The 23,872-nt window shown below is 44.5% G+C and overlaps 1 protein-coding gene across 2 annotated transcripts in view; it reads left to right on the forward strand.

Annotated features, from left to right (window-relative positions):
- Positions 1-11,474: 11,474 nt before the first annotated feature.
- The window catches only part of LOC108704366 (LARGE xylosyl- and glucuronyltransferase 1), a 217,024-nt gene continuing 204,626 nt past the window's right edge, over positions 11,475-23,872 (forward strand). Inside the window, exon 1 of one of the 2 annotated variants that reach the window (XM_041585904.1) lies at positions 11,475-12,354. The gene's annotated coding sequence lies outside the window, so the exon portion shown is untranslated. Of the gene's footprint in view, positions 12,874-23,872 lie in introns of both variants that reach the window. The other variant, XM_018240869.2, reaches the window with a different exon arrangement.

Raw genomic sequence — 23,872 nt, forward strand, 5'->3', positions numbered from 1 at the left:
TATTAGAAGTCACTGAGGGGTTGTTCTGTGACCATATAAAGGCACAAGGCTGCAGGCTGAGTTATACAGGGAACTCTGAGTATCACTCATGTATTGTAAGGGATAATGTACCCCCTACTGTAAATGATAAGGATATTAGAAGTGACTGAGGGATTGTTCTGTGACCATATAAAGGCACAAGGCTGCAGGCTGAGTTATACAGGGAACTCTGAGTATCACTCATGTATTATAAGGGATAATGTACCCCCTACTGTAAATGATAAGGGATATTAGAAGTCACTTGAGGGGTTGTTCTGTGACCATATAAAGGCACAAGGCTGCAGGCTGAGTTATACAGGGAACTCTGAGTATCACTCATGTATTGTAAGGGATAATGTACCCCCTACTGTAAATGATAAGGATATTAGAAGTGAACTGAGGGATTGTTCTGTGACCATATTAAAGGCACAAGGCTGCAGGCTGAGTTAATACAGGGAACTCTGAGTATCACTCATGTATTATAAGGGATAATGTACCCCCTACTGTAAATGATAAGATATTAGAAGTCACTGAGGGGTTGTTTCTGTGACCATATAAAGGCACAAGGCTGCAGGCTGAGTTATACAGGGAACTCTGAGTATCACTCATGTATTATAAGGGATAATGTACCCCCTACTGGTAAATGATAAGGATATTAGAAGTCACTGAGGGGTTGTTCTGTGACCATATAAAGACACAAGGCTGGCAGGCTGAGTTATACAGGGAACTCTGAGTATCACTCATGTATTATAAGGGATAATGTACCCCCTACTGTAAATGATAAGGATATTAGAAGTCACTGAGGGGTTGTTCTGTGACCATATAAAGGCACAAGGCTGCAGGCTGAGTTATACAGGGAACTCTAAGTATCACACATGTATTAAGGCAGTGCTGTCCAATTTCTGTGGTACCGAGGGCCAACATTTTACTGGCCTATGCGGTGGAAGGCCGATAATATAAGTCAGTGTTGACCACTCCCCCTTTTAAACCACACCCACTGTAAACCACACCCATATTACCACAAGAACTTTTAAGATCATATCCACATTAACGGCGGTAGCTCACCAAAAAAACAAATGGTTGGTGCTCACTGCAGGGAAATCCCTCATCTCTCATATGTGAAAAATTTAAGTCATGTTAAAACATACCCTTAAATCCATATGCCTCATCCTCCCCTGTGGATAATACAACAACCCCCCAACACATGATTAAATACCTTATGGGCCCTTAACAACAATTTCCAAATGCGAATAACCCCAAGAACAAACCCCTAACAGGCTTACATTCCACAGGTAGCGCAGGGCAAGCAGAGAATGGCACACACAAGCAGCACTGGGCAAGCAGAGAATGGCACACACAAGCAGCACTGGGCAAGCAGAGAATGGCACACACAAGCAGCACTGGGCAAGCAGAGAATGGCACACACAAGCAGCACTGGGCAAGCAGAGAATGGCACACACAAGCAGCACTGGGCAAGCAGAGAATGGCACACACAAGCAGCACTGGGCAAGCAGAGAATGGCACACATAGGCAGCACTGGTTCTCAGATGTGAACTGTACAGGCCTTTAGGATATATACAATAGAGGTGTCAAAAGTGTGAACAATACAGGGGATTAGTCTGAATTTGAGGTTTAAACAATGCAGGGGTCAGTTTATCTCTATAGTGTTACCTTTTAAATCGTACATATTGTAAGAAGACACAGCATGTGGGGGGCCACAAAAGGGGGGGCTACCAGGGGTGCTTCGCCAATGAGGGCAAGTTGAGGCTGTCGCCTCAGGCGGCAGTGCCCCACTAGGTACCAGGGGCAGCAAAAATGCTGCTCCTGGTCCTTTAAGAGTGAATTTCCGGGGGAGGGGGGGCAGCAGCAACTGCTGCTGCCTCAGGCGGCAGATGGGCCAGGATCGCCCCTGGGGGCCACCAATTGGGACAGCTCTGTATTAAGGGATAATGTACCCCCCTACTGTAAATGATAAGGATATTAGAAGTCACTGAGGTTCTGTGACCATATAAAGACACAAGGCTGCAGGCTGAGTTATACAGGGAACTATGAGTATCACTCATGTATTATAAGGGATAATGTACCCCCTACTGTAAATGATAAGGATATTAGAAGTCACTGAGGGGTTGTTCTGTGACCATATAAAGGCACAAGGCTGCAGGCTGAGTTATACAGGGAACTCTGAGTATCACCCATGTATTATAAGGGATAATGTACCCCCTACTGTAAATGATAAGGTATTAGAAGTCACTGAAATCTGTGCCCCAAATTAAAGCAAAATGAGCAAAGCAGTAATTTTACCGTATATAAATCTGTTAACAGGCAACCGTACTGAGTTTTGGAAAAACATAATTTCTTTGGTGTTTTATTATTTTGCTAATATTTTGTAATCTTGTATATTTCTCCACTCGGACGACTTGCGAGAACAAAAACAAATTTTGTAGATGTTCAAAAGCCCCATTTTTTTTAGGCATGACACTAAATGCAGTCCCATGGGGCGCTGATACATAAAATCTGCAATCTAGTCCGACGTTATTATGAGAAGGTAAAGTTATTATCACTTGGTCTCCTACAATCTTCCCCTGTCAGTGTGGGGAGGCTCAGTTATTATGTTGCGCTTCGGCTTCTGTGTGTAGGAAGGTTGGAGTAATCTGTGTTTCTTCTGAGAACTTGGGGACAAAATTCCTACATCAACTTCTCCTCAATCCCTTAGTCTTCTCCTCTCCAAGTTATTTGCTTCTCTTGGGACAAAGTTTGGTAAAGTGGGAGATTAAAATGCTTTTTCCTGACCATCACTGGTAAACCAGAAATATGTTCTTAGGGCTCCCCGGCTCTACCCCAAACTTTAGGGATGAAACTGTACATGTGTTTGCACTCCACCACTGGTTTCTCTAAGCCCCTGCAACTGGGCTGCCTTTAGCTATTCCTATCACACTAGGTATAACCATAGGTTCAGGTTCTCCAGTGCAAAATATGCAACAATCCCAGGAACCCATCGGTGCCTCCATTCAATGCCAGTTCTGTGCAACAATTCCAGGAACCCCTGCATCAATCCTATGCCCCCATCATCTCATGCAACAATCCCAGGTACCCATCAACACCTTCATTCAATGCCAGACCCATCAGTCCCATGCATCAATCCTCTGCCCCATTATTTTTGTGAACAAGTCCCAAGAACTATCATTCCTGTTCTTCATCCCCAGGCCTTTAGTCATCCCATGCGTCAATTCCAGGAACCCATCAATCCTAATCTTTCCCCAGCAGAATGCAACAAGCTCCTTTCATTCCTGTTCTCCATCCTCAGGCCTTTACTCATCTCATGCATCAATTCCAATATCTCCTCAACACCATGCAACAATCCCAGGTACCCATCAGCGCCATCATTCAATGCCAGCCCTGTGCAATAATTCCAGGAACCCATCAGTCTCATGCAGCAATCCTATGCTAAATAATTTCTGTGATGTCCCAAGCAACTTTCATTCCTGGCCATTAACCCCAGGTCCCCATCACAAGTCAAATTCTCTTAAAAATGTATATACACAGCGTCTACACAGTGTTTTAAAGACATGGCGAGATCTAGAGACACCAACCTCCTGGTCACTCTCCAGCTCAGCCCCAGCCCAGTAGATAAGCCAGAGAGATTTGCCAATGTATTTCCCTGTTGGACACACAGATGCCAAAGGGCCCAGTTATATCCTTGTGCTCCCCAATGTGCTCATTGTGTTGGTTTTGTTCCTAAAGTTATTTCATGTTTTGGGCTGCAGGGCATTGCTGACCCCAGAACCCAGACATATATCTGGGTAGATATCTATCTATCTATCTTATCTATCTATCTATCTATATACGCCTCTGCATCACATGATAGTAAAATATAATATAACTATAGAGTCAGAGTGTTGTGCTTAGTGATTATACAGTACTGTATATACATCTTATCATTGTGATGGAATAGAACAAGCAATATCTCTCCCATCTTCACAGACAATAGCTGGTATGGGGGGGAGAGGGTGACAATTATAGAGACTGCTGTTTAAAAATCTGCTATTAAAGCCTCTAGCACTGAGGGAAAGAACATGCCTCCCCCCGCAAGAACAAACCCCTTTATTAGTCATTTTATAGCAAAGATCTGCACTGGCTGATGGCATTTGTATATAACTCTTCCACTAGGGGGAGCCATTGACATCTTTGCTATTTTGACCATTGACATCTTTGCTCCCAGGACCAATTCATTGGAATGAAGATCAGATTTCTGATAATGAACTGATTTCACTATTTACAAATAAAGATATGCAGTAACAGTTTATCAGCACAGCAGAGCTTACAATCTAATGCCCACCATCGAGAATGATTGGTTGGATAGCTGTAGACTTTGGCCCCACACGTCGATGTATATTGGACAAATCTTGTAGCTGATTGGTTGATTTTTCCTAGCAAAGGTGCTACTGATTCTGCTTACAGTTTCAGCCTTTACACATGAATCCATTGTTTTCTGTCTATCCTTATAGGCCCCCATACAGCTCTTCATTTGATAATGATACTGTGCATTGCAGCAATAATAAAATCATAGTGTGCACTTAAATTATGTGTGTGGGCTTTCACAGGTTAAAGGGCGGAGGTGGGGGGCACTGATCCCCAAGCTGAGTTATCCAGACCTGCCCTTGATCTTACCTGTCCATTAGGCTGAGAGCAGAAGAGAATTTCAGCATTTCGATGTATTTTTCACATTAATGGAAAATCAAAGCTACCGCAGAGATTCTTTCTCCCTCTAAAAGGTTCCGTAGTAACGACCACATTTAGATGGAAAATATCAGAGATGTTGAACTCACGTTCACCCCCGCTAGATGGTTTTAATGGCCCTTCAGTTAGTTGCCCTCATCTAGACATGAATGAAATGATTATGTAAATGTAGAAATTATACAGGATTGGGGTTGGGCAAAATTTCCCTACAGTCACAAAGGAGCAAAACCTCTAGGTATCTCTGTAAATCAAACTAGTCCCACCCAATGCTTGAGTCACAGACTCCCTGTCCATCTTCCTGTAAGCTGCCATCAGAGTCTTCTAGTCCGGCCCACAGCTTGAGTCACAGACTCCCTACCACTCCCCTGTAAGTTTCAGAGTGTTTTAGTCCCACCCACTACTTGAGTTACAGACTCCCTGTCCATCCTCCTGTAAGCTTCCAGTGTTCTAGTCCTGCCCACTGCTTGAGTCACAGACACCCTACCCCTCCACTGTAAACTTCCAACAAAGTGTTTAAGCCCCATCCACTATTTGAATTACAGACTCCCTGTAGCTCCTCCTATAAGCTTCCAGTGTTCTAGTCACAGACTCACAGCTCCTCCCCTCTGGGGAGTATTCTAGTCCCATCCACTGAAGACTCCCTGTTCTGCCCTGTGTAAGCTGCCAGTGTGTTCACAGACTCCCTGCCCCTCCTCCTGTAAGCTTCCATCAGAATGTTCTAGTCCCACCCGGTGGGCTAAGGTGTCAGTGGGCCCTCCTGCTTCTAAACATTTGGCTTATTTCATGGCCATTCCCTATTTCTATGAGAATAAAGAGGCTAAATAGATGGAATAATAGGTTATAGTATGTAAAGAAAAGAGAATAGGAGCATAGAGGTTGAGTACGGAAAGGAAGAAAATAATACTTCCAGTGGGTCCCTGGTCTAAAGGTGTTTGGGTTGGCCCCTGGTCTAAGGGTTTTGGGTGGGCCCCTGGTGTCCCAGTCCGACACTGGTGACACTCTCTTACTGTTTTGTGTCCCTAGACACATTTTTCACAAAATAAGGCACCTCCCTTACTGTATCTTTGGGTGCACTCTCCATCAAACGAAGCAGCTCTTAATGCATTTTTAAATAAAATCTTCTTTTCTCCTTAAGCCTGTTATTGCTGCCTCTGCCAAGTGTGGGAAGAAGTTGGCAAGTCAACTTTTGTGCGCATGGAGCTTTCTCCTCTTTCCCAGGAGTGGTGTAACATGTTTGGATAGAGAGCAAGGAGTGACGGATCCAGAATTATTCGGGTATTCGATTTCCCCTAAGCGAAATGGCAAGATAAGAACACAGTGACTGAGAAGAGACGTCTCACAGACACATCAAGCGCAGCCAGACAGAAAGGTCTCCTGCACAGCTCGCTGTTTCTTAAGTGCTGCTCTTCCAGGGCTTTTAGCCAGACCGGGTTTTTTTATAGGAGATGCCGCCAGTTACCGGATGAGATTAACATGTTCCAAACCCGCAATTGACTATTTTTTTCTTTTTTTTTTCTTCTTCTTGGGATTTTAATGCTTTTTACTCATCAGCAAAATATTACCCTGGCATTTCAGCACAAATTCTATTAGAAAATACAGTGGGAGGATGTGCTGATCCAAGGGGGGTTCTGAGGAGCAAAAGAAATAGAATATGTAGTCACGGGTTAGATCTGGCCTGATTAAAAACGGCATCCATATAAATGAAATACATTGTGGGGTACAATAAATATTCTCCTGTTCAATCCTAAGGGAAGTTTTGGAAGCCCCCTCCCCAAAACACAGGCTCATCAATTAAGTTCACCCCATAAACCTGGATCTTTGGGGTCCCCAGTCAACATCTGCCTCTTCAGGCCCAGGAGATGATTGTCCATCCAGGATGTAAGAGGGGTTAATGCAGTTTGTTTTACTGTAAGTACAAGTTCCAGTCACTAGATGGCAGGGTGGGACAGGGAGTTTTGTTTTAGAAAGTTCTGGAAACAGGTGTAACCTCAGTGTCAATCATAAAAGAGGGGATTGGGCTGGGAAGTCCACAGGGGCGTAATGACAAAAATGTATGACCCCTTTCTATGTTCCAGGGTAATGAAAGGAAAGTTGCCTGCATAGGGTTAATACTAATTTAAGTCTAAGGCACGCATAGGTATTCCCTGTACTAAGCACGATTCAGCAGGAACAGTCCCCTAAGTTTGCTCATAGTCTGTACAGAGAGATCCCATAAAACTATGGCAGCATAGGTATTCCCTGTACTAAGCACAATTCAGCAGGAACATTCCCCTAAATTTGCTCATAGTCTGTACAGAGAGACCCCATAAAACTAAGGCAGCATAGGTATTCCCTGTACTAAGCACAATTCAGCAGGAACAGTCCCTAAGTTTGCTCATAGTCTGTACAGAGAGATCCCATAAAACTATGGCAGCATAGGTATTCCCCTGTACTAAGCACAATTCAGCAGGAACAGTCCCTAAGTTTGCTCATAGTCTGTACAGAGAGATCCCATAAAACTATGGCAGCATAGGTATTCCCCTGTACTAAGCACAATTCAGCAGGAACAGTCCCTAAGTTTGCTCATAGTCTGTACAGAGAGATCCCATAAAACTAAGGCAGCATAGGTATTCCCTGTACTAAGCACAATCCAGCAGGAACAGCATAGGTATTATCCTGTGGCCCTTTAATTAGAAAGGAAAATGTAAATACTACATGTTGCCCATCTTAACTGAAGAGCTCAGCCCATTCTGTGCCCACAGTTTCTTTGTTTTTCCTGCTGGCAGAATGACAGAATTTGTGAGCATGAGACTGACTGGTGATACATTTCTGTTCCAGGATAAACAGGCACTAGAAGCAGAACAGACTGCCTAATAAAAACTATAGCAAAATACTGTCATATTCATTTATATTGCAATGGTATTTCCTGCCAACAAAGCAACGTAATCCTTGTAGAAAGACAGTCGGACATGCCAGCAGCCTTCTCCACCCCCGCCTATTCTTTAGCAAGAAAGATAACGTCAGAAGAGCTGACAATCAAGATTACATGCCGAAGATAGAATCTTTATACCATTACTATCGCTGCTGCTCTACCACTTCCAATGACAAGTGATTATGCTCCTTCCAGACTTCACCTTTAAACCAGTAAAGGGTCAATGGGCTGCCCCATATCAAGTGCATTTAGTTACTGGGCACCTGCTGCTGCTGCTGCTGAGCTTCCTGGAAGGGATTTGCTTATTGACCTCAGCAGATGAACAGCAAATCAAATGAGGAAAAACAATGCAGTAGAGTCTACAAAAAGCAGAGAGAGAGAAGCTGTAAGCTCATGGGAACAGTATTCTATCAGCAGCCTAGACAGGAGCATTAACTCACGGGGGAGTTCACAAGGGGTGTAGGAAGAGCGAGACGGGTACAAACTGTGCAATTTCCACACCCACCTCCCTGGAGACTGGCACACAGTATGTCTCACTAGTTCTGCTGCAGCTGCAAGTACAGAGGCTGGGGGCAAATCTAAAGGAGCAGGTGGGATAGAAGGAGGGGTGCAAAAGAATTGAGGGGCCCTGATCATTATGGAGGTAGGAGTGCAATGGGCATGGGGTAATCAAGCTCAGTCTTGGCCCAATCCTGGTTCAATCATGAGAATTAAATTTGGAACTAAATAAAGGCAACAGAGGCTTCAGGAGGGGATGGTGGGGAGGATTAAAGGGCAAGTCGAAACAAAAAATGAAAGGTCAAAGGAAACAAAGGCCTGAAGGTTAATAACTCTAATAACTCATAATGATCTATTAAGGGGGTTGTTCACCTTTAAATTAACTGTTGGTATGATGTAGATCAGTGATCCCCAACCAGTAGCTCGTGAGCAACATGTTGCTCTCCGACCCCTTGGATGTTGCTCCCAGGGGCCTCAAAGCAGGTCATATTATTGAATTCCAGGCTTGGAGGCAAGTTCTGGTTGTATAAAAACCAGGTGTACTGCTAAACAGAGCCTCAATGTAGGTTGACAATGACAATTCACATAGGGGCTACTAAATGGCCAATCACAGCACTTATTTGGCACCCCAAGAACATTTTTCATGCTTGTGTTGCTCCCCAACTCCTTTTACATCTGAATGTTGCTCACGGGTTCAAATGGTTGGGGATCCCTGATGTAGATTGTCATATTCTGAGACAAATTTGCAATAGGTTTTCATTTTTTATTATTAGTGGTTTTTGAGTTATTTAGCGTTTTATTCAGCAGCTCTCCAGTTTGCAATTTCAGCCGTTTGGTTGCTAGGGAGACTGGAATATGAAAAGAAGAGGCTCTGAATAGAAAGATGAGTAATAAAAAGTAACAATAACAATACATTTGTAGCCCCGTTTTTTAAATGGGGTCAGTGACCCCCATTTGAAAGCTGGAAGTAATCAGAAGAAGAAGAAGGCAAATAACTCAAAAGCTAAAACAAAAGAAAAAATGAAGACCAATTGAAAAGTTGCTTAAGTTACCTTAAAGATGAACCACCCCTTTAATCTTCAGAAGGAATCAGGATGGAAACAGACAGCAGGATAATAAAACAACGTGAAAGGCTGTAAATGGGACCGAAAGAAAAGTAGAGGGTTGCTGGGAGTTCTGAAAGACTTGGCCCAACCACCTGAGTGGAAACAAATACAAAACCCAGGTGTCCAAACTAGTGATGGGGAATAAATTCACCAGGATCGAATTCACAGTGAATTTCCGCGTTTTGCCACTCGCAAATAAATTTGCAAAACTGCAGCGAAAATTCGCAGAACTAAAATTTCAGCCAGTGTCAAAAACTTTTGGACGTGCGACGGAAAAGTCGCTTGCTGCAAAACCATCGCACGTCAACACACTTCAGACGCCCATTGACTTTAACCCCGGTGTCAAAATTGGCGTATCGGCGTACCACAAATTTTGCGGGAAATTCGCGAATTATTCGGCGAAACTGGCCTAATTCACCCATCACTAGTCCAAACTAAATCCACAAACACCCCCAACCTCTGCTTGTAGGTACTATAACTTTACTCCATCACATAGGGTTGGTGATTCTTGATGGCAGCCCTGCCTACTCACCATAATTATTTTGGAAAGGAAAGAAAAGGTAGAGAGAAAGGGAAGGGTGGGTTGTTCATAGGGAGAAGGAGTGCTCACTAGACGTTGGCAGAGACAGGAGAACAACAGGGATATTTGGGGAAGACACAGTCATTGTCCAGAGATTAAGAACAAGGGGGGGGGGTAGAACGAGGGTTGGGAAGTGCAAATACCGGGATGGAGAGATTTTAGAGACAGGGAGGAATATGTGTCTGCCCCCCTTATGGTAACACCACTGGTAGGTACAAAAGGCACTGGGAAGGATGGAGAAAGTGCTACACATTTGGAAAAGTATCATTCTTTAGAGAAGCGGGACATAGATGTCTGGGGATGGAGAAAGATGGAGAGAGAGTGAGAGAGAGTCTGTGTGAGAGAAGGAGAGAGTGTGTGTGTGTGTGTGTGAGTGTGTGTAAAAGAGAGAGTGTGAGAGAGTGTGTGAGAAAGAGCATGAGTGTGTGTGTGTGTGTGTGTGAGAGAGAGAGCTGCCACTAAAGCTGATTTGATTTAAGTGTGTGAGAGAGAGCGAGAGAGAGAGAGGGAGTGTGGAACAGAGTGGGCTGTGGGATTGGGAGGAATAAATCATTGAGGACAGAAAGATGATCAGCCAGAGGGAGGGGCAGAGAGAATATTGGGGGGGGGGGGCTACAGTCAGAATGGGGTTAGACACAGTGACAGATACAGACAGAGGGACAGATACAGACAGAGGGACAGATAGAGACAGAGGGACAGATACAGACAGAGGGACAGATACAGACAGAGGGACAGATAGAGTCAGAGGGACAGATACAGACAGAGGGACAGATACAGACAGAGGGACAGATAGAGTCAGAGGGACAGATACAGACAGAGGGACAGATAGAGACAGAGGGACAGATAGAGACAGAGGGACAGATAGAGACAGAGGGACAGATAGAGACAGAGGGACAGATACAGACAGAGGGACAGATAGAGACAGAGGGACAGATACAGACAGAGGGACAGATAGAGACAGAGGGACAGATAGAGACAGAGGGACAGATAGAGACAGAGGGACAGATAGAGACAGAGGGACAGATAGAGACAGAGGGACAGATAGAGACAGAGGGACAGATACAGACAGAGGGACAGATAGAGACAGAGGGACAGATACAGACAGAGGGACAGATAGAGACAGAGGGACAGAGACAGACAGAGGGACAGATACAGACAGAGGGACAGATAGAGACAGAGGGACAGATAGAGACAGAGGGACAGATACAGACAGGGGGACAGATACAGACAGAGGGACAGATAGAGACAGAGGGACAGATAGAGACAGAGGGACAGATACAGACAGAGGGACAGATACAGACAGGGGGACAGATACAGACAGAGGGACAGATAGAGACAGAGGGACAGATAGAGACAGAGGGACAGATACAGACAGAGGGACAGATAGAGACAGAGGGAAAGGACAGAGTGTGGGATAGAAGTGAGATTGGGTAACAGCTGGGGGGGTGGGAGGGACACAGACAGATTTGGCTGAAATTGGCAGTTGGGAGGGAGGGAAATGCGAATAAGAGGGAGGGACAGAGCAGATAGTGGGTGAGACCCTCATGGAGAAGGAAGGGCCTGGGGAGGGACACTGATAGGGGGAGGAGAATTGGGGGTGGGAGGGATTGAGGGGAAGGAGCAGATTCGGGAGTGGGAGGGAAATACTGAAGAAGGGAAGGGGGGTCGCTAGAAGTCCGGGGGCGCAGGGAGAGACAGAGTCAGAGCTGCAGGAGAGGATCACGTTACACTTCTCTGTATCTCCAGCCCCCGCTCCTGATCTGCGCGACCCCTCAGCCTGACTCGGCCGGTATCAACTGCCTGAGGATCTGTCCCTGGTGCTGAAAGCCGGGCCCGCCTGTAGCGCAGAGAGAAGCAGCCGCGACATCTCCGGCCCAGAGACACAGTCGCACTGGAGGAGTCGGGAGTCAAGGGCAACGTGTCGGGGGCGCGGGTTTAGTGGCAGGAGAGTCCGAGGCTGAGTGTGAGGCACAGGCCGGGGCAGCTGCTCTCAAACTGACACCAACTCGGGCCTTGAACAACCTCCGATCCACCAGCTGTTCCTTAATAATCATCTCACACTTCATAGAAGGACCCCCCATAAACCAAACACTGCAAGGACTCAATAGGGAACCTCTTACTAACAAGGACCCCCAGTCCAACTGTGACAAGTAGCTGATTAGCAGGAGAAGCCCCCAGGCCTCCAGGGACCATACAAGAGACCCTCCCCAGGCTGGAGACAAACTCAAAGCCCTTAGTTGGGACCCTCATTAACAAGAGGAGACCCAAACAAGAGTGAAGTTCAAAACCCCCTGGATGGATCTCATTACCAATAACCAAACCACCAGGTAAAGGTACAACTCCAATCCCCCATTTAGGATCCATTTACACCCCAAGATAAGCACCAGCTACTGACCAAGTGTGAGATCACAGCTCTGCTTCTCTTTTCATCCACCAGGACCTCCTCCAAGATTATCCTCACTGGAGAAACCCTGGTCTACATATACAAAGAGCAACAATTAAAGGTAATCCACTCTTTTGTGTTTCTACCTATAAACTGATATATACAGGGGGTGGGGGAAGCAGATGCTCCAGCACCTTGACATGTAAAGGGATTCTCCAACAAGTAACCCCATTTATAGAGTCCCAGTGACCATTACTACAAACCTCTCTTGGTGTCCTAATACCGGTCTCTGAAACCAGCAAGCTAAAACTTTCCTAGACCCAATTAAAGGTCAAGCACACCAATCTACAGATACTTCCAAGCATGGACCTCTGATCAGAAAAGGCACCCATCAGCCCTACAGATGAACAAGGTCAACGTTGACCTAGATACCATCATCTCCCTGTGGAAATTAGCACCCTCACAGGTCCCCCCATCATCAGCCAACTTCATTGCCTACCTGGAGTCAATTTAACATTTGTTCAAACATTTGAGGTGTCTTCACCCACTGGCGTACAATAAACCAAGCCAACGATGATTCATTTCCCTCCTGATGCTTTCTAACAGGATTAAAGGCTGACAACAGATTCTTTGAAAACAGGTATGAATGGTAAATAACCACAGGGAAGGGGTCTGTCAGTAAAGGGACTGCCAAACAATTTCATATGCTCAGCCTGAAGCATTTTCATATTACCGAAACAAGTGTGCGCTATTCTGTGTCTTGCAAGCCGTGTAAGATGTGTATGAGATAAATTTCCTCATGTCAACCTTCTTCTTAAATGCTTTGGAACCCAGCTGGGTCCTCCGACTGAGTAGTTACATGGTATCAATTGCAGGTGCAATTATGTGAGTAAATAGCTCCATATCTTCCAAAGTTATACAATCAACTATACAGTCTGGGATGGGTTATTTTAAAAACAGTCTAAGAGCAGTGGGATAGTGTCCAGATTTAGGACTATGTTGACGTTTATGGGTGCCTGCACAGTATGGAGCTATATCTTTCCATGATAAATCTAGATATCTAGATAAATGGTTCACCGGTAACATTTAGAAAGATTTCAGGGGCTGTACTTGTTTGAAGAACATTCATGTAACAATATGAAAGTTAAACAGTAGATACAAAATGGCAAAAGCCTTAGAAATGGAATTGTCTCCATGCATCAGATTTCTTCATTCTGTGCCTTCATACTTCACCCCCCAGGTGGTCCAGCCATCTCCAGCTTGTTAGATTCTCATTGTTGACATAAATGAAGCGAAAAATAAATTCCCCAAGGACCTCCAAGCCTATGTCTTTCTATTATGTGTAGCATCAACTTGAGCACAGACGAATAAGGTTTTCTTATTGAAAGTTTCCAATGATGGAATGTTGGTGACTAAAATGCTAGAATGTTCCCGTCAGAAAAGGTTCTTGAAATCTTGGGCAGCATCGTTGGTTGCCCCTTATGAGGCTGTATTGGCTGGCAGGGAATGGTTTCTTAGAGGACCTAGTTGGAGTTAGCGTAATGATCTGCCTTATTTCATATACTGATTTAGCAGGAACTTCACTGAGCCCCACCGTGAACCGTATGGAGAACCAATTTTGGTTAGAATTAGACTCATCATGCTAATGGTTTTGTTTTCTTACTCTCTGGATGGGTGGCTTTGGAAAGGTTGACCTCAATGAGATAGTTGTCAACCTAGTGTTTATATGCTCAGGTTTAGGCAAATGGATGCATTTTTGGACAAGAAGTAATTATCTGCCTTATTTCAAATGTTGATGTAACAGGAACTTCACTGAGACCCAATATGAACCTCACAGAGACCCAAATTGGGTTCCCAACTCATAAAATTAGAACCATCATGGTTTTGTTTTTTGGGTGACTCATAGAATTAGACTCATCATGTGAATGTTTTTGTTTTCTTATTCTCTGGATGGGTGGCTTTGGAAAGGTTGACCTCAATGAGATGGTTGTCAACTTAGTGTGTATGTGCTCAGGTTCAGGAAAATGGACGGATGCCTTTTTGGGCATCATTAGCTGCAACTCATGAGGCTGAATTGGCAGTTGGGCTGGCAGGGAATGGTTTCTTAGAGGACCCAGTTGGAGTTAGCGTTGTGACCTCAGCATTGGCTTAGAAGTAATGATCTGCCTTATTTCAAATACTGATGTAACAGGAACTTTCCTGAGCCCCACAGTGAACCGTATGGAGACCCAATTTTGGTTCCCAACTCACAGAATTAGAACCAGCATGCTAATGGTTTTGTTTTATTATTCTCTGGATGGGTGGCTTTGGAAAAGTTGACCTCAATGAGATAGTTGTCAACCTAGTGTTTATGTGCTCAGGTTTAGGCAAATGGATGCCTTTTTGGGCAACATTGGCTGTGACTCATGAGGCTGAAATGGCAGTTGGGCTGGCAGGGAATGGTTTCTTAGAGGACCCAGTTGGAGTTAGCGTTGTGACCCCAGCATTGGCTCGGAAGTAAGGATGTGCCTTATTTTAAATACTGATGTAGAAGGAACTTCATTGAGACCCACCATGAACTGCACAGCGACCCAATTTTGGTTCCCAACTCATAGAATTAGAACTATCATGGTTTTGTTTTCTTGATCTCTGGATGGGTGACTCAGTTGGAGTTAGCGTTGTGACCCCAGCATTAGCTCAAAAGTAATGATGTGCCTTATTTTAAATACTGATGTAGAAGGAACTTTACTGAGACCCACTAATGAACTATAGGCACCATCTCTCTCTACTATACCTGAGGCTATAGTTGCTTAAGTTTATGTGTCTAAAGACTCAGACAATGTATTTCTGCCATGTTACTTTATATTCAGCTGCTGCTGTGCAGGGATATATATGGGTTCCAGGGCAATCGACCGTACCACAAGTCTGACTGGGAACCTTGCTAATAAGAAAATCATAGAAAGAAATAGTGAATTTTTGATGGGTCTTTTAGAGATGAATGATATTGCAGGTTCAAGGAGACCAGGAATTGTAATTTCCCTGAATTGACTGTTGGCTGCAAAATGCGTTGGGGCCACGTCATGTCTTGGTTCTGTGGTTCTATTAGTCTAATTGCTTGTGTAGGGACCACAGCGGAAGCACAGAGGTTAATTAGCTGTAAGGATTATTATAGGCAGTTAGTTATAAACACCTTCCCCTGTTTGACAGCTGAATCCACTCTGCACTTATGTTCGAGGGGCTGATCAGAGGGAAACAAATCATTCTGTATTTGGTTTATGGGGAACCTGTGCCCAATGTATAGCCAATAACATAGCAGGGTTGTCACAGGGGGGTAGTAGAGAGCACTTTGTTTTTTGCCCACAATGCACCTTGTTACTGAGGGTGACAGGGTTTTATATTAAAGGGGGTTTATATTAAAGGGGAAATAAGCTTTCACAAAGAGTAACGATGGATATGTATGTATTTGGTGCTGCTTTGCAACCGCTCATTCCACTTACAATAGAAGAGGGGCCCCATGCCGGAAAGCAACAAGTACTGGGAAAAGCCATTGCCCGTTCACTTGAAAGACAAAGGAGCAGGGAAGGGCAGATCTGAGCGTTTTTCCGGCTGGAAATACTCACTTGCACTTTTATGCATTTCCCATTCAATTAAATGGAGGTAATCATGACTTTTGCTTTTGCAGCAGTGCCACTTTCCAAGGATTTTGCCAGGCTGTTTTCTGTGCTGTTGTTTTTTGCTGCATACTCCACCTAGTGGCAGAAGGAGGAATCTCCTTTACATACTGAATTAATCACTTTAATCGTTCCATGCTCATCACTTAGTGCCGGCGTAATCATCTTTTATCCCCTCTCGTGAATAATACTGGGAATCAATTTAGACCTGTTTCTTGAGTAATGGTCCCCCCACTCTGTTTTTCGCCATCACTGTTTCCGCCGCAGCCCGGGTTGCTTTAGCTCTCCATTCTATGGTGGAATTGATTAGCTGCTGGATAAAATTGCTGCTGCTGAAAGATTTGTGCAAATTGGGAAGATAATACGCTGAATCAAGGAACCGTCTCTTTAAATAAGCCATCAAGCAAGCACTGAGATTTTCTGACCTTTCTCAACCATTTCATTTTCTTTTTTTTTAAGATGGAAAAGGTGCATTTTAGAGGAAAAATGAGGGCAAAAGGGTGGCATGCAAAAAGAATAAATAAAAAACCACAGGCCTTTTAAAGCCTGGGGTCCCATAATGATCCAGTCTGGACATTTACAAGATTTTAGAGAAAAATGGAGTAAATGGATTGGAACGAATTCAGGGCCGGATCATTATGTCGCTGATGGTATGGACTTGAATAACGTTTCTGGTTAATGGGATGCGATGTTAGGGGGAAGGGGGTTTAGGCAGCTCAAAATCCATAATTTCTTGGCCCCTTATTTAGGTGATTATGTTGGGCTGCAGTGCTTCCTTCTGACCAGAAGGTGGGGCTCTTGCAGCATGTGATCAATCCGCTGGTTTAGCTGACTCAGAAGGGGGTGGGCTTATAGGTAAGTAGGTGTGGTCTGTTGAATATGGCACATGGATCAGTATAATAGGGTGTGGCATGGGGGTGTAGGGGTGTGGCCTTGTGTATAATATGGAACTGAAGGTGTAACTGGGAGCCATATTGATGTGTATTATAGGGAGGCTCCTCTGAGTAGTTAGGAGCTTTCAAGCCTCATGCCTTGCCTTTTTTTTTTAATTGCCTGACATGTTTGCACACAGGTATATTTACCCTTGAAGCTGTGTTTGGTTTATTATGGATGTTTTCTGCTATTTCTCTTCCTGTTCATTTCCCACGTGATAAGATCAGATACACAAAGCAATTTGTTGTCTCCCTGCAAAACAGATGCAACCGGCATGTTAAATACGAGCAGAAGCCGCGAGTGATGGAATCCGGGCTCTGATGCAGCCGTGCAGTGTGTGTATATGTAGTGCTACTATAACTAACTGCACATGCTGCTGGCCTGTCAGTTGACCACGTCTAGAGGCTAGTGATGTGTAGTTCAACTATATCCCTCCATCTGCCCTCAACTCGCTGGGTGGGTAAAGATACTTCTTACTGAGTGGTGAAGTATATCCTAAGTTTATACAGGTATGGGACCGGTTATACGGAATGCTCAGGGTTTTCCAGATGGCGGATCTTTCTGTAATTCGGATCTTCATACCTTAAGTCTACTAGGAAATCATGTAAACATTAAATAAACCCAATAGGTTGGTTTTGCTTCCAATAAGGATTAATTATATCTTAGTTGGGACAAAGTACAAGCTACTGTTTTATTATTACACAGAAAAAGGAAATCATTTTTAAAAAAATTTGGATTATTTGGAAAAAATTGGGTCTATGGGAGACGGACCTTTCTGTATAAGAGGTTTCCAGTTTACCAATCACATGCCTGTATTAATCTGCCACCATGTGGGGCAGATTGATTATTGATTTGGCCCTGGGTTTTACCCCAGTTCTAACCAGATAAGCTCTGGACCTGCCCCCTTTCCCCGTCATTGGGCCCCATTAGAATTAAGGGACCTGGGCAACTCTTTTTTTAACTCCACTGCCACCATCAGTTGGAGGACCAGTCTCACCGCAATGGGTGGCATTGAACCCCAAAAAAGAGTCAGGCTTATCCTAAAGTGGGGCTGGGTTAGGGAAGACCATGGACATTTTAGGACCCTGATGGCACTTGGCAGGGCTATATTTGCCTTGTGTGGTGCCATTAGCCGGATAGCATCACACAGCAATTGCCTGCTTAAAGGATAAGTAAACCATAAAAATACGTGAATTGATAAGGGGGCTATTCTAAGCACTTTTGTAATGTACATTCAATATTTATTTATTTTTAATTCCAAGATATTAAGGGATACATGTACTGTGAATATGAATGAATTTAGTTACAACAGCGCCACCTGCTGGTCAGTTTCCCACCAGTCTGACCAGCAAGTAGTCAAGGAAGTTGTCAGGAGAAAGAAAGAGGCTGATGTTCTTCTGCTTAGAAAAGATGTGAGAAAGGCTTATAATTTTATTCCTAAGCAGCCTCTTTCTTTCTCCTGACAACTTCCTTGACTACTTGCTGGTCAGACTGGTGGGAAACTGACCAGCAGGTGGCGCTGTTGTAACAAAATTCATTCATATTAACAGCACATGTATCCCTTAATATCTTGGAATAGAAACAACATAAATAATAAATGTCATTTTACATTCACTTATTTTTAAGTTTCACTTATCCTTTAATGCATAGATGCATTGCATACAGCTAGACGACACAGAAACCAGTGCAGGCTGCAGCAGGCTGCTAAATGAATGCTAATTAGCCCTTTCACCACGTTGATTACATATGTGCCCGGATATCAATGGCCGCTGTAATGATCGGCCGTGATAATGTGCGACGTCTGCCGCGAGTAAAGGTGTTGCTGATGTGAAATAAAAGCATAAAGCGATTAGCCAGAGCTCTCATCCCCTCTAATTGATATTTGATCATTATCCCCGGCCATGTAAGATGATCATGCAGCTGTAATAAAGCGCGGAGCGAGTAATGGCAGCCCCCCTGCCGTTCCCCTTTGTCATTTACATTCAATTGTCTGTAATTTCTGGAGTCTAATGTGTCTGGCTAATGAGCTGCTGTCCCTTATGATGTCACCGGAGCCCAATTACGGCTCCTTTCATTTCACTGACAGGTGGAGAAAGTGAGAATCGTGCGGCTGTACGGCAGCCCCAGGGTCTGCAGCAAGAAAAGGCAAAGCAGAGGGAATGCTCTGGGCACAGCGGGGTTCATGTGCTGCTCTGTCTGTTAGGGCCCCGGCTGTGCCAAATCAAGTGCCATTATGGCTCTCCGATACGTCCTCTCCGACTGATATTTGCCATTCATGCTACACTAGGCACAGCGGGGAGTATTTATGCCCAGAGCAATGGCCCCTGGTACAATACACTCACACATAGAGGAATAATAGTCTCATATTTATAGCAGGGACACATGTAGGGGAATCTCATAAACATGAACTAATACAAATACTACATGTCAAATCATCACCCACAAGCAAACTGTGTCTGTATTATATGCAATAACCCCCAGGCAGCATATAGTACTGGAAACGGTGCTCTGAGGATTATCTGTAACCCCCCACTCACTTACACCTGCTTTAAGCCCTACAGTCAAGGCCACCATTATGGGGTACAGGGGGGTCTACAGTAAGGGACCCCATGGATGATAAGGGCCCCAAAAGGTGAGTTTGTGGGTTCTGAAAGGAGAGGGTTTGATTGGATAATCGGTGGAGTTTTATCATAGTGGGGCACAGGGCCGCCATCAGAAATCAAAGGGCCACGTAAATCATTTTCTGGGGCCCCTAGTCTCCACCGACCCCAGATCCTGCCCACGTCACACCACAGTAAAAAGGCCACAAAGACAGCGCTAAAAACAGTAAACAGACACACAAGTTATAAAAAGACATTGGTGTTCAAGACCCCATTATAAGTTTAAATAAGATGTTGGCGGCCTGGATCCTACGTAAAAATGTTTAAAAAAAACATTGGTGGTTAGGGCTCCCCTATAAGTTAAAAAAAAAAAATTGGCTTCAAGGCCCCCCACAACAGTTTTCAAAAAAACATTGGTGGCCTATAAATAAAAAAAAATCAATATATTGGCTCCAGGGCCCCATAGAATATTTTAAAAAAACATTGGTGGCCAGGGCCTATATAGTATTAAATCATTACATTGGTGGCCAGAGGTTTAAATAAAAAAAAAATGGTGATTATTGGAACATTGGGCTCCTTTTGTGGCTTAGGGTCTTTTTGCGGCTTCGGCTCTCTTTGGGCAAACATCTCAACATTTTGTAAATAAGAGGGACAAAAAAGTTTGGGCGCGTAGCACAGCAAATGTTTTGACCACGCCCCCTAATTACCATGTTAGTTTTACAAAATTTGGCAGGTTATGAAAGTTTGAACATATTTCCGTGTTTTGTTTTTTTCCAGTTATTACAGTTTTGCTCATGAAGGTGAATGGCCCTTTAAGCTGTGAGTCTAACTTCTCCCAAGGGACCTGCTTATCTTATATTGTTACAATTACTTATTTGCTTATCTCTAAATTATTACAAAAGTATCTTATCTGCAGCTGTGGCTATTCTGGGCTCTCTGCCAAAAGCCAATTAAGTTACAAACTTTGTTTCTTTTTCTGGCTGTTCAGTGCAGAGAAAAACTGGACTTTCCAGTACAAACGAGGGACTGCTGTCAAAAGAGTTACTGTCCCTTTAAAAACGGGACAGTTGGGAGGTATGCTTTGGGGGTTCTGGACTTCAGCGGTTCGGCGATGTCAAGGGGCGACCCGGCTAATTTGAAAAGTGCAGCATAGCCTTTCGGCCCCTGATGGTGGCCCTGGTGGGGCATGGCAAGGGGAGGATCAGTGTCATAACCCCTTGTGCTGGGGAATTTCTTATTGAATGGGGCCCCATTCTATTGTTGGTAGGGCCCCAACCTATAGTGAAGCAGATGACTGATTGGCCCTGGGTGGAGGGTCCTGCCAAGTTAACAGCATGCAGGGTTGGACTGGGCCGACGGGACCCCGGGAAAAAAAACGGTGGGCACCTCCAACCCAGACCCTAACCTGTCTACTGCCTCCCTCGAGCCCCAATCACAGGTTTGGGGCCCCTGTGACAAAAGTCCCGTTGGGCCTCTGATCCTCCAGTCTGATGCTGGTAACATGGGGGCCCCATAGTCACTACCAGCAGCCCCACCTACAGTTGTGCATCTTGCACCAGGTTGGAACAAAATGCAGAGCTAGTCCCAAGGGTGCAATTGCTCTATGGACGGGTCCAGCCCTTGCACCCATGGAATTAGAAAATGAGGTCACACCTGTTTAGAATCAAAAATCAAACCTCTGTTTGGTTGCTATGGAGGGAATAGAGTGCAAGCTCCATGGTACTGCTATCACACAGCAGCTCAGCAGCAGTCTACTGACTCTGGTCTGACAGCTCCTGGGGATACTAATGTATCTGTTTCTGGAAACCCTATAGGAATGCCAAATGCAGCCCCAACATTTAAAGAGGAAAACAATGTTTAATTGCCCCATAAATAAAAGTAAAAACACTGGGGGGAGGGAAGAGCCAACGTTTGTGTTAGTAAATGATATCCCTACAAAGTGGCTTTTACAACTCAGTGGCGCAGTTTAATTAACGCGGGGAATAAGCCTTCGTTATAGATTTATGAAACGACTGCCTTAGTCTCCCACAAATAATAATTAGCCATTTGCACATGGTAAGTAAGCGGATCTTATTCCTGTCGCCAACGAGAATAACTAATGGGAGGCGCCGAAAATAGAAACGAGCTGCGCAGTCACGAAACGGAAACGGCATTGTCTGAGCCACGGGCAGGAGAACAGCAAATATTTCTCCATTAAACTGGGAGCCCTAATAGCAGGGTAACACGTCTTTGTTTCGTTTTTTGCCCATTTGTGAAACTACTGGTTAAATAGAGACAGCTACATTACTTACCAGTATCCGGCTCAGTATGTTGCATGTGAGCTGAACCCTACCCTCCCCTGAAAGCATATCATACAAATATGGCAGCATAGGTATTCCCATGTACTAAGCACAATTCAGCAGGAACAGTCCCTAATTTTCCTCCTAGTCTGTACAGAGAGATCCCATAAAACTATGGCAGCATATGTATTCCCCTGTACTAAGCACAATTCAGCAGGAACAGTCCCTAAGTTTGCTCATAGTCTGTACAGAGAGATCCTATAAAACTATGGCAGCATAGGTATTCCCTGTACTAAGCACAATTCAGCAGGAACAGTCCCTAAGTTTGCTCATAGTCTGTACAGAGAGATCCCATAAAACTATGGCAGCATAGGTATTCCTCTGTACTAAGCACAATTCAGCAGGAACAGCCCCTAAGTTTGCTCATAGTCTGTACAGAGAGATCCCATAAAATATGGCAGCATAGGTATTCCCCTGTACTAAGCACAATTCAGCAGGAACAGTCCCCTAAGTTTGCTCATAGTCTGTACAGAGAGATCCCATAAAACTATGGCAGTATAGGTATTCCCTGTACTAAGCACAATTCAGCAGGAACAGTCCCCTAGGTTTGCTCATAGCCTGTACAGAGAGATCCCATAAAACTATGGCAGCATAGGTATTCCCTGTACAAAGCACAATTCAGCAGGAACAGTCCCCTAAGTTTGCTCATAGCCTGTACAGAGAGATCCCATAAAACTATGGCAGCATAGGTATTCCCTGTACTAAGCACAATTCAGCAGGAACAGTCCCCTAAGTTTGCTCATAGTCTGTACAGAGAGATCCCATAAAACTATGGCAGCATAGGTATTCCCTGTACTAAGCACAATTCAGCAGGAACAGCCCCTAAGTTTGCTCATAGTCTGTACAGAGAGATCCCATAAAACTATGGCAGCATAGGTATTCCCCTGTACTAAGCACAATTCAGCAGGAACAGTCCCCTAAATTTGCTCATAGTCTGTACAGGTTCAAGTGAATTCTCATTTTTTACTGTTATTTACCCTTTAATACCACAGTGTGTATATGGAGATGAGGCGTATGATTCAGTAACAGACTAAATACCACGCTATTGTTATGAATGAATCACAGCCTCATTAAAGCTGCAGCGCACGTAATATTGAAGCCTATAACACATAGTAGGCGGTGGCGGGATTTGGCGAGATCGTACGCTCGGAGGAACTATAAGTACAGTAACAATGAGGCACGGAAAGGTCGCAGCGAAATGAAATGTATTTTTATAGCTCCGCTAATTACTGCTGTAGGGACGATGTTGCACCGACTGAGATAAAGGCTGGTATTTAGCGTGCGAGATTGGAACCAACCAAGTCTGGACTGGGATTCAAAATAGCCCCTGGCATTCCAAGTACAACAGCCTAATAAATAGTGAGTGTCTATGGCATCTTACAGCAGCCCCTCTGGCATTTGCCGGAACCCACAGATTGCCAGTCCGGGCCTGGAACCAACAGAACCACCAGGAGAATAAGAGAATAACAATGTATCGACTGCTTCTATTCCCCCAGCTATTTACTGTAAGGGCAGAGACACACATGGAGATTTGGGAAGATTAGTCGCCCAACGCCAAAAACGCCTCTTCTTCGAGCGACTAATTTCTCCAAACTGCCTCGGAGCTCTGTCTAAGGAGTTTGTATGTTCTCTCTGTGTGACCGGGTTCCATGCACAGATTTCACCTGACCTTGTGATACTCCATACTGATGTGGCCCCACACATTAGAAGAGCAGTCCTCCGGAGCCACATATAAAACAGACTTTAGGATGACCCACATAGAAACATGAGCCCCCTCTTTCCTAAGGAAAAATAAATGAGGCAAATGGCATGTAACGTTATTATGGACATTCAGCCAGACCTGCACCCCCCAATCCACTACCCAGAATCCTCCTCTTGGTACAAGTGTGTGTAATGGGGACAGGACAGTGCACTGCCAATCAAATCCCACTACGACCCCCTCAAGTGGATCAGACTCTCGTCATGTTCTTAATCTCAGGCTTAGAGACTGGGAATTCCCTGAAGCCGTTCCACTCGGGGGGGGGGGGGGGCAGCAGTCCAGCCCCTGAGACAATTCAAAGAAACCTCATATTCCACATCAGAAATAGGGAGAAAAGCTGAAGATAAAACATTTCATT

The sequence above is a fragment of the Xenopus laevis genome, chromosome 3L (genome assembly GCF_017654675.1).
Source record: "Xenopus laevis strain J_2021 chromosome 3L, Xenopus_laevis_v10.1, whole genome shotgun sequence".
Taxonomy (NCBI): domain Eukaryota; kingdom Metazoa; phylum Chordata; class Amphibia; order Anura; family Pipidae; genus Xenopus; species Xenopus laevis.